The following is a 10281-nucleotide window of genomic DNA, read 5'->3' as shown; positions in this document are numbered from 1 at the left end:
TCATTCGTCCCCCTGGCGGATTTGGACGAGATGGTAAGCATTACGGAGGTCAAGTTTGGAAAATATGGTAGCATCTTGTACAGGTTCGAATGCGGAAGAGATGAGTGGAAGAGGATATTTGTTCTTGATTGTGATAAGATTTAGTTCCGTGCAGTCAATGCATGGATGGAGGGATCCATCTTTTATCCCCACGAAGACGAAACCCGCCCTAGTGGAGACAATGAGGGACAAATGATGGCTGCAGCTAGGGACTCAGTGATATATTTTTCGAGGGTCTGTCGTTCTGGGCGTGACACATTATAGAGTCTACTGGAGGGCAGAGGTGCCCCAGAGAGAAGGTCAAGGGCGCAGTCGTATGGCATGTGAGGGAGTAAGGACAGAGCCTTAGTCTTACTGAAGACCTGTTTTAGACCCATATGCTCCTCGGGAACTGAAGTTAAGTCAGGATACTCTGCTGTTCCAGGATCAGGTTTTGGTTGTTTGGGTAGAACGGTTGAATGTAAACAGGAAGAGAGGCAGTTAATGGACCAGGAACTATTTTAAGAGTTAGACCAGTTAAGGAGTGGATTGCGCTTCTGGAGACAGGGAAAACCTAACACTAGGGGGTTCTGAAATACAGGAAACACGAAGAAGGATATCAGTTCATGATAATTTCCAGAAATTATTAATTCTGCAGGCTTGGTCTTGTGTGTGATGTGTTGAAGGTTCTTACCGTTAATGGCAGAAACCAGGTGAGGGATAGGAAGGAGTTCTGTGTCAATCTGAGCCTGTTCCACCAAGCGTTGGCCGATTAAGTTTTGCTCAATTCCTGAGTCAGTGAGAGCAGATAAATGGAGTGAGTCTTGGGAGGACAAGATGGTAGCTGGTATGGTGAATCTGTTATTGGTAGGGGTGAAATGGTGGTCCGTCGGGTTCCCACTTTACAACTGGCGGACCCTCTCTTTTGGTCGCAGTGGGCTTGAGGCGATGAAGTGTCTGTGTGTGCCACAGTATAAACACTGTTTGGGTTCCATTGTTCTTTGACGTTCCTCTGGGGAGAGCCGAGTCCGACCAATTTGCATGGGTTCTGGAGAAGGTGTAAATGGTTCAGGGCGAGGTGCTGCAGCTGGGCTCAGAGGTGCCTGTGATCTTACAGCAAACCTTTAAAAACGTGACTTACTTCTATCTCTCAAACTATTATCAACTCGAGTAGCTAAAGCTATAAATTCATTTAGTCTTGGGTTTATCAAGCAAAACTAATTCATCCTTCAAAGATTCGTCAAGGGACTGGGAAAAGGCGGCTTTAAGAGCGCAGGTATCCCAACCTGAAGCAGCTGCTAATGTACGAAACTCAATAGAAAACTCTGAAATTGGTTTATTTCTTTGTTTTAATGCCCACAGACGGCGGGCTGTATTTGCCCGATCTAATTCGGTGTCAAAAATCTGCTTGAATCCACTTATAAAATCATTATAAGTGCAGCCGAAGCGATTATAATCGGTAAAGCGAGCCTCAGCCCATCTTAGTGCCTTTCCAGAAAGGAGTCCTAAAATAAAAGAGATTTTAACGTCACCATGGGGACAAGATTGTGGAGAGCGATTAAACACTAGGGAGCACTGTAGGAGGAAACCTCCACAACTACCAACCTCACCGGAAAACTTCTCCGGATTGGGGGAAATGACATCACCTGAATGAAGAAGTTGCTGTGAGATGGCGGACTTAGCGGCACCCTCTGGTGCAGCGGGGCTTAGGGTGTTCAGAGCATGCTGAAGTAAAGAGGACATCTGTTCAATCTGTTGGTTTGTGTGGCGTTGTTGTTCCAGGAGTGATCGAAGTGAGTTTCTGTATGGAGAAGGGATCAGTGGTAAGTGACAGGTAATATTCTGAGTTGTTGATCTTGATATATTTTGCTTACAGAGGGTAATTAGGAGATCCGCCAGGGGAGAGGAGAAGTGAGATGATGGAAAACTCTGGGAGCATGTCGGGTAAGTAAAAGGTCCAGGTAATTCTGTTTTACTTGCACTTGAGGTGGAGGTGGCACCAGGTGGATGATCTTGGAGGGGAGTACGGTGTAGGTTGTGCCAGGTTCGTTCACAGTTAGCGACAGGAGACTTGAAACCCGAATGCAGCCAACTGAGAAGATAATCCGTGAAGTTCTCTTGCGGAGAGAGAGTCAGGATTTTCTGCAAACGCAGACTGGATAAGAAGCTCGGAACTGGAGGTAACCTGGGAAGGAGGGCACGAGAAGGTAAGTGCTCAGAAAAAAATCACAAGGAGACTTGTCTTGGCCAGCTAGAGTTACCACTGCAGGTTAACACTCAGGCGCCAGAGTGTTGGCAACGTTGGGTACTTAATCTCCTCTCCTGATGAGGCTGATGGAGAACACCTGTGGACTCAACGCCTACCATGCCATCGAGAGGTTGGATGGGGTTAGTAGCAGGTAAAACAGGTGAACAGAAAAAAACTCCCAGAACTCTAACACTTCTGGATAACTAATTCACAAAGGTGTTTAATTAGCTGTCTTGTTTTAGTTCAATAATATTTAAGGAAATATTATCAATGACATATTAAAATAATATTTAAAGGAAATATTATTTTGAAAAGAACCAACAACCTCTCTGGATAAATGTTTCTTAATTGTGTTTAATTAGCTATAACATTTAGTAAAATAATACTTATTGAGATATTTTTTCCTAGATTGGCGGTAACAACCTTTTGTCATCGTTTTCGTAATAGCTCTGACCCACATACAGAGAACACTCCGGAGAGAGAATGTAAAGTTATAAGGTTGTTTATTTGGAAAACAAAATGAACAGGGTACGTAAACAGGCAAAAACTACAACTGTTGGGGAAGAGGGAAAGAGAACTGGTAAATACAGGGAACACAGATAGATGGCAAAAACCAAGAAATTTCAGGAAGGAAACATAAATGGCTTACTGAATGGATGTGGTCGGGTAGCCAGGGATAGAGGGATTCTGAACTCGGGTTGTTGAAGTCCAGTCTACTTAGTTGATCATTAGGCAGTGACTTAATTGTGCTTGGAGAAAGGTGATGCTGTTTCCTTGTGCTGATACTTGCGGTGGAGGGTGGACAGGTAGCGCTTTGTTCTTGGTCCAGGAGATGAGCGTTGCAGGAAACTGCCAGCTTGGTCGAAAATCCAGACGAAAATGAAGTAGAGAACGAAATCCACAAAACGAAGTTAAACCAGAAAACACTTAGCTCACAGAATCTGTGGCTCAAAGACATAAATCCAAAAGTCCTGGTTCTGATCTGCAAAAACACATGTACAAAGTTAATCCACAAAACGAAAGACGAAGCATAGACTTTGCATTGGCTGACCTTGTTACCACAGAAGACAAACACTCTGGCGTCGAAGTACTGGTAGCCTCCCGCTTAAATACTCCACCAAGCAATCAGCAGGATAAGTTGCAGCTGTCACACACCTGGGAAGTTCAGCACAATCTGGAAAACACTGAAACACAAGTTGCAAGCACAAAATACACAAACACAACCCAGATCCCGACACCTTTTTGGATAAATGATTCCTTACTGGCGCTCACCTGTTGATGAAGAAGTCTATGGCCTCATAAGATGGTGGCGAGTCATGTGTTTAGCCTTACCCTTAGCCGTTAGTGGTTGAAGCAACAAAAAAAAAAAACAGGAAACTTATAGCTTGCTACCACTCCTTTAAAGTCACACATGTACCTTTTAAAATACCATTAAAAAAGATCTCAATGCATAAGCGTCGACAGCACAAGTTATGGCTGATCTGTGTTTAAAACCACCCTTTAAATGAAGTTTGTCTTAACTTTAAAAACACAACACAACAAATCATTAGCTGAGCTGCTCGTCTGCTAGCAATAAGAAAGCTGATTTTCTCAACAAAAACAAGCATTATGAAATAAACATTATTCAGATTATTTCATCCAAAATAAATTTAGTCTGCCCAAACACCACCTCCTACCTGAACTGCTTGTGGAGAAGGAGTTCCAAAGGGCGCTGGTTTTGTGAAGTTGCCCGGTCATCCATGTGTAGCTGAACAAAGAGACTAGTGTTACAGCTACTCAGCTACCCGTTGCTGTGGGGAAGTCGGCTGGTTAGCCGGCCAGGCCAAACTGTATGACATAGGTGCGTTGCGGTGGATGGGGTGCGGCCGGGTAGCTCTCGCTACCGGGCGTGCACACAAGGAAAGCGTGCGATGCTCCTGCCCCATTGTCCATTGTCAGGCTGGAACGGTATTGATTTATGTATAAGAACAATAACCCCTCTAGTGTATCTAGTGAAAGAAGAGTGATACACCTGACCTTGCCATCTTTTAGTTACGAAATATGTTTTTGACATAGTTAAATGAGTTTCTTGTAGGAAAACTATTTTAGATTTCAAATTTTTTAATCGATTAAGTACTTGCTTCAGTTGAGTTAATTTCCTTAATCCCTTGACATTCCAACTTGTAATTCTAATATTCAAGATATTTGTGCTGTTTGTCCTTTCATAATATCAAATTCTTCAATTTGTTGGATACTAAAGTAAAGTAGGGAAAAATAGTATTGAAAATGCAGGCTCGTACAAACATTCACACAACCACTTGTACAACACAGAAAACTCGACATGAAACAATCCCTTACTGAACATTTGCAATTCTTTAACTGAAATGCATTCCCCTTTCCTTGAACTGAACTTTTGGAGGACGTTGATCCATACCGCTAAGAAGCAACTTATCAACATGACCTCACCAACACTCCAAACCAAAACCCTACACAGTATACAGCATCTACTAAGTATAAAATAAAGTACTATATTCAACCCTTGGTGATACAATAACAATTTTTAAAAAATGTAGCCGTTAGCATTAATCCCAAAAACAATTTAAGTTTGAGTTGTAATAATTGAACTACAACAATCAGTTATGTTTACATAGAGTCCGTATTAGCTCGAGATTTATCTTGTAAATGTAATTTCTCTTTTCTTCGCCTTTCGACACACTTTCTCTTGGAACTTTAAGAAGCGAATCAAAACCGCTCTGCCTTAGTTCGGTTTTCCAGAGGCCATCGCACGGTGTACCCGCTCGAGTGTGAATGACTCGTCCGGTGCTAATTGCAGCCACTTCCCTCTGCTCTCTCTCGAATGCCAAACACACGTAGATTCTTTTGTCTTCCCCGGTTTTCTAGGTCATCTGCTTTAGCCTCGAGCAGTTGCAACCATTTCATAGCCGAAGTTAGCGATGTTTCTGCTTTTTCGAGTGTGCTCTCTACATCGGCAATGCGGGCCTCGGCCTCTTCCATATGAGCCGCTTGGTTTAGCTGGTCTTGCTTTACTTCAGACCCTTTTCTCTCCAGTGCAGCCACAGCGTTCGCAATTCCTGTCAGTCTTCCATCTACACGGTCCAGTTTGGCTCCAAAATCCGACCGCAGCAGCTTTAGCTCCTCTAGCACTTTGGCTATTGTAGCCATGTTAGCCTCAGTACCCCACGCTGGAGTCCATGTTGTAGTCCTGGCACTTATCTTATGCCTTCTCGAAAAAATTTCACACTGTTTCACAGATGACGCTTTAGGCATATCTGAGCCTTATATTTTGAGATCTTGCTTTTACAAGGGTTTTAAAGAAATGTTAGAGCACTGTCTCTGGAGCTATTCTCTATGCTGCCATCTTAAAGCTTGGTCACGTGACCCCCCCTACTATTTCCTTAATAATATTTCTTTAAATATTATTTTAATAAATAAAGGTAGCTAATTAAACACTGTTGAGAATAGGTCATCCAGAAGGTTGATTTTATTCACCAAATCATTCTTTAAAATATTATTTTATTAAAATAATGTTTTATCTGATCTTGCACTGTGAATGGTTGTTTAAAGGTATGCTGATTATTGCTTAAATTAGTTCCAAGACTAACTTAACTTCATTTCCAGATTCTTCAAGATAATCCTTGGTTCTCAAACTTAAATAACATTGCATGGTAATGTTGCATCACTCTTTCGGTCATGGTTTTCAACCATCTTTGATCAACTTGTTTATATTGTACATAGCCCATTAGTCTTCCTTATTCTTTCATTCTGCTTGGTAGTTTAGTTGGATTGTTTTAGCATAGCAAAAAGTTTGTTGATTGAAATTTGTTTGACTTGAGTTGACTTATTTTTGTTAGTAAATTCTTGTATTTTAAGAAATTGTGTGAATTAATTCCATGTCCATGAGTTTTGCTGTACAATAATGTCAGAGCTTGGATCATCCCTTTCACTTTTGTCCTAATACCACCGCACTGGGGGTGCTTGGTTTTGGTCCTTTCTCGTATCAGTTCTTGCCCCACCCCTTAGTGTTTGCTAGTATAAGGGAACTGTGTGTATTCTACTCTTTATCCTTTTAGGTTCTGGGCAAGCTGACTGCATTCAGTGGAGCGACAAAGGTCACTGTATGTATACAATGTTATTATACTATAATATACTATACTGATCTAGTATAGTTTGAATGGTTGCATTAAATTGTCTTGTGATTCTTTTGTTAACTATCAGTCTTGCTTCCAGAAAATAAGATCCATTGGGAGGCGAGTGGTTTTCTCCAACACTACCATGCTACATTCTGTTGTCATATCAGTTCTTGCCTGGTGTATTTTGGTGGTCCTCGTCCATATGTTTAGACACAAAATTTTTTATTATATTTAGAAGATTTGGACAGTACAATTTGGCAGTTTTTCTAATAAGCTGAGATTTCTTTACTCACTGAAGACAGATGAACAGGCGTTCTGCAGCGGGGATACAGCACCTGTCGTTGGTGTCCCAGAGGCCGATTAGTCCCCGAACACAAGACCGCAGGTCCTCAAACTGGGTCCTGGATAGACGGAAGTGCCGCTGAAAGTGATCATCATCCAGATGCTGCTCCTGGAGTAGGTGGTGGTACTCTCCAAACTGGTTCCGTCTCTAATGAACCCAGGGACGTCAACGCTGTGGCTTTACATGCCTTGTTGTTTTTTTGTTGTTGTTTATTCTACTGGTGTACGGTAGCCCAGCGCGACCACCCACAATTTCGTTGTACCCCCCAGTACAATGACAAAAAAAGACCTATTCTATTCTAGGGGGTAATATGAGTTTAAATGCGATATTTCCAGTTCAAAAATATTATTCAAAGTTTTCTGTGTTTTAGTATTTCATGAAAATAATATTCTTTTCTAAGAATTTCCTGAGATTATTTACTCCTCCATCTCTGATAGCTTTATGGGGAGTTTACCTGACCAGTTAATCCATACAATCCAATCCCTGACTTCTCTTTCAGGTTTTTAAAGATCAGAGAACCTTCCAGGATCCACCGAGGGAGGATGGAGCTGAGTTTCAGAAGGATGCAGGCAGAGATCTTTTCCTTTGGGCTGTTCCCCAGAACAACAAGGAGCTGGCTGAAATCGCCTGGGAGCAGGTGATTAAAAAACTCCTGCACACACAAAAAGAAAGCATCGTTAAAGTGGTTTATGCATATAACTCTGCTTTCTCTGTGTGCACAGTGTAAAGACTCCATGTCTGCTGCTTTGGTGCCAGTAAGATCCTGAAGAAAATGGCAGAGGAGGGAAGTGATGCAGATGAGGCTCAGGACATACTGGAGCTCGCCAGTCATTGTGAAAATCACACGATTGGTATGAGACAGAGGTATAGAGAACCGTTATTGGGATTGGGATTTATTAATCCTCATGTATGTAGTCCAGATGTGTTATCGCTGGCATTTGGATTGGCTGAGTGGTGATGGTGGAGCTAAGCTGGTTGATTTTTCTCCCCTATCTGTCTGTAATGTGGTGTTGGCCCATTGCCGGCCGGGAACTGGGGAGTTGGTCCTGTCTTGGTGTGAGGTTGGAGGGGGCCATTGTGAGTACGGGGCTTGGTGGTATCTGCTTTGTTGCACTTGCGGATGGAGGGTGGGGTGACGCACTGTGTGGTGGGTTGCGGGGTGCAGTGGGGGTGCTTGGAGCAGGGTTGTATGGATGTGTCTTCATCAGCTTTTTGAGGGTGGAGCTCTTCAGTGTGGGTGTGCCCCTGTGGAAGGGGATTCATGGCATTTGGGTTCGGGGGCATGTGTTTTATACCTGTATCCTGGTTGGCGGTGGCCCTGTAGGGAGATTCATGTTAGGGTTAATGAGGTTAAGATCAGAATTCATTGGGAGGTTGGGACTGTTTCGTCCTAGGATTGCTTTGGTTGGTGGTTTCCTTTGGACCATGTGGACTCCTTCAAATGTGGGGCCAATTTCCTCCCCACCACACTCCCTGCTGGTGTCTGATGTCTCTTCCTGCTGGTGTATTGGTGATTCTCTGTGTTTGGGGCTGGATGTCGGCTCACTGCTGGTGGCAGCTTGGTGGGGCCTGGGCCCCCTGGCTCCGTCAGGGCCCTGCTGGGGGGTGATGTGCCCCGCGGTCTCTGGTCTCTGGGTCTATGACTGGATCTGCTCACGCTGCCGATGGGGCTCGTCGCTGCAACTTTCAGCTCCCTCTGGCTTCTGCCCTTTGGCTGTTGGATGGTTCCCCTTGGACTCTTCTCTGCTCTTCTCTGGGGGAGGTGTGGTAGTCCTAGCGGTGGTCCTTCCGGGTTCCCTTGCTCTGGAGGGCCTTTGGATGTCTCAGGTCCTAGGGGACAAGTCTGTGGCTCCCCACACCCGCAATTGCATATTTTTATGGAGGAACCGTATATACACAAGCGTGCTCACACATACACCCACAGATGTTTGGATTCAGGTGTTAACAGATACACAGATATATTCTATACTGAGCTGCATACATCTTGCTTTCATTAGTACCATCTACTTTTCTGTAACGTCGTTAAATATGTGTTTTTGCAGGTGGAGAAGCATACTTCTAGGGTGTTATCTTGTATTCTCTTTATCCTTTATTATTTTCTACCTCTCTCCCTTTTACCCTTTTAGTAAATCTGTTGGGCTTCTTCTTGGCAGTGAGACTACAATTGTGAGTACTGCTGTTCTGGACAGGACACGTAAAAAACAAAAATAATAAAAATAACTTGTGGATCCACCCTTACCAGCGTTAACTATAAGTTGTCATTTTCTTGAGGAGAAATCCCAGCTCACTTTTTTTTTTATAACTCTTCTTGCTTCAGTTCATTGAAGTTTGTAGACATTTGTTTCCACAGAGCTCTCTGCTCTTTAATGAATCCACAGCAACACCCTGATTCGTATAATTTATCAGCTATTTTGTTGTAGCCACTTTGGTATCGTTGTCCTGTCAATGACCAAATTTGGACCAAGATTAACCTGTCAGATAGAATCACATCTTGACTCTGGAATACTTTGATATACAGTAAAGGTCATGAGCAACTCAATTATTGCAAGGTGTCCTGGTCCCTTGGCTGCAAAGCCCCAATCATCGCCTCTCCACCACTGTGCCTCACTGTTGACATGCCGGGGATTACTACATGTCAGATCCTCTGTTGTCCTTAGGGATGTGTCCAGTGTGCCGTTGCTTCACAGTGTGCGTCAAGTAATCCAGGCAGATTTTTTGTGGTGTGTGTATTAAGGCTTGTGTCGATGACACATGTGGTGATGTTCAACGCCTCGAGAACCGGCTGTATGAAGTGACTGATTCAGGAACTGGGTTGCCAGTTGCCAGTTTGCGAGTGATTCGAAGTATAAAGGACAGCAGAGCACTGCTGGTTCCCAGTCACATTTAGTTGTCTTGGGATTGTATTGCGTGTGCATTAGCAATCTATTAGAGCGTTTTGGTTTTTTGTGCTTTGGAATCAGCAATAAAGAGGGTAGTGTTGGAACAGATAGAGAAATGTTTATCACTAGTATAAAGTTGCTGTTGATTTTATCGTCCACCAGCTTCATCTGTCCCTTTCAATGGTAGTTTCTAAAGCAGTCGAAATCAGTTTGAACTTGTCTGAGCTACCGCACCCTGTTGGTGGTTAGACGCCTCATAGCCACTACCGGAACTACCGGAGTCGAAACCACTGTTTACTACACTTTCTCTTAAAGGAATGACTCTCAAACCTACTCTACTTTTAACACTTTTAATCTAAATAAGGCAGAGTAATGGTTACAGAGATCAGCGCTGAGGCTCCCGTCCTGGATCCACTCAGTGATCAAAGTGATGAAGCAGCTTCGAAAGAAGGTCGCATGTAGTTTTATATCTGGCACGCCCTTGCAAGGGATATACACTCCCTCAGTCTTAACCAGCAGACTGTGTCACCACTGTGTTGTCTGATAGAGTGTGCAATAGCAGGTGTCCATTACTCAATCTGAGTTTTGCTGCAGCATTCTAATCAACCCGGTTACAGACTGTTCCACAATCAAACCCAATGTACTAAACTTTATGTCAAACTG

At 43.4% G+C, this 10281-nt stretch overlaps 1 long non-coding RNA gene across 1 annotated transcript; it reads right to left on the bottom strand.

Moving 5' to 3' along the window:
* Positions 1-686: 686 nt before the first annotated feature.
* On the bottom strand, positions 687-4191 carry LOC124871949. Its single transcript, XR_007039168.1, has 7 exons — positions 3943-4191; positions 3539-3599; positions 3318-3450; positions 2916-3248; positions 1893-2203; positions 1665-1819; positions 687-1523 (listed from the first exon to the last, which is right to left on the bottom strand). It is a non-coding gene; the product is annotated as an uncharacterized LOC124871949 (long non-coding RNA).
* Between the last annotated feature and the right edge of the window lie 6090 nt (positions 4192-10281).

This window comes from Girardinichthys multiradiatus, chromosome 7 (genome assembly GCF_021462225.1).
Source record: "Girardinichthys multiradiatus isolate DD_20200921_A chromosome 7, DD_fGirMul_XY1, whole genome shotgun sequence".
NCBI classification, from domain to species: Eukaryota; Metazoa; Chordata; class Actinopteri; order Cyprinodontiformes; family Goodeidae; genus Girardinichthys; species Girardinichthys multiradiatus.
Note: the sequence above shows the minus strand (reverse complement) of the source record. Positions and strands in the feature narration are given on the sequence as shown.